General features: G+C 40.5%; 1 pseudogene; it reads left to right on the top strand.

The window, feature by feature from the left end:
- Nucleotides 1–460: 460 nt before the first annotated feature.
- Nucleotides 461–578, top strand: LOC145397032 (5S ribosomal RNA; annotated as a pseudogene).
- The last annotated feature ends 255 nt before the right edge of the window (nt 579–833 follow it).

The following is an 833-nucleotide window of genomic DNA, read 5'->3' as shown; positions in this document are numbered from 1 at the left end:
TCTCCGACTGGACTGCATACAGCTTTATTAAATCGATAGTTTTTATATAGGCTTAGTAAATGAGAATATTAATGTGTCACAGCGAAGATAATATATTGAACAAGCATCCGTAGAGGAGTTACAACCCGAAATTACTGAAGGCCGAAAAGAGATTAACCCCCTCAGAATTTTAGCATCTTTCATTTTCCACCATTCTTCCTTCAGCTGCTTGCTTCTTTGTTTTTTCAGTGAATTAGGTATCACAAAAAAGCTCCATAATTAAAATCATTTCCCAGAAATCAAAATATGAAGTTAATGCAAATGAGGCTTACATCCTATTTTGACAGAGCAACAGTCTTACACATTGTATGCATTGTGTCCTTTCATGTTCCTACAGTAATCATCAAGAATCAGTCCTCATTTATCATTTCTTTGAACACATACACTGGTAAATCTTTCTTTTGATGAGAATTATGCAACCGTATATGCCATACCACGTTGAGTACACCGCTTCCCGTCCGATCAGCAAAGTTAAGCAACGTTGGGTCTGGTTAGTACTTGGATGGGTGACCGCCTGGGAACACCAGATGCTGTTGGCATCCCTACGTGTCAAGTGGGGTTGGTGGAGGATTAGTGCTCCTCCCTGTAAAACAATTAACTCTAAGCCCTTGGTCACCCCGTTTGGGATACATGGCGTCTGGCAATGAATGAAAATTTTCTTTTTTACATCGCTACCAGACATTTCTGCGCATTTTGGGAATGATCTTACTTATGAAGAAGTAATCTACGGCTGTCATCCCCGCCAATTAGGTGTCTCTTCTCACTCGACTGGAATCGCCCGGAGTTAATGTGAA

The sequence above is a fragment of the Coenobita brevimanus genome, chromosome 4, assembly GCF_032717465.1.
Source record: "Coenobita brevimanus isolate Jiangsu-jjx chromosome 4, ASM3271746v2, whole genome shotgun sequence".
Lineage (NCBI taxonomy): Eukaryota > Metazoa > Arthropoda > Malacostraca > Decapoda > Coenobitidae > Coenobita > Coenobita brevimanus.
Note: the sequence above shows the minus strand (reverse complement) of the source record. Positions and strands in the feature narration are given on the sequence as shown.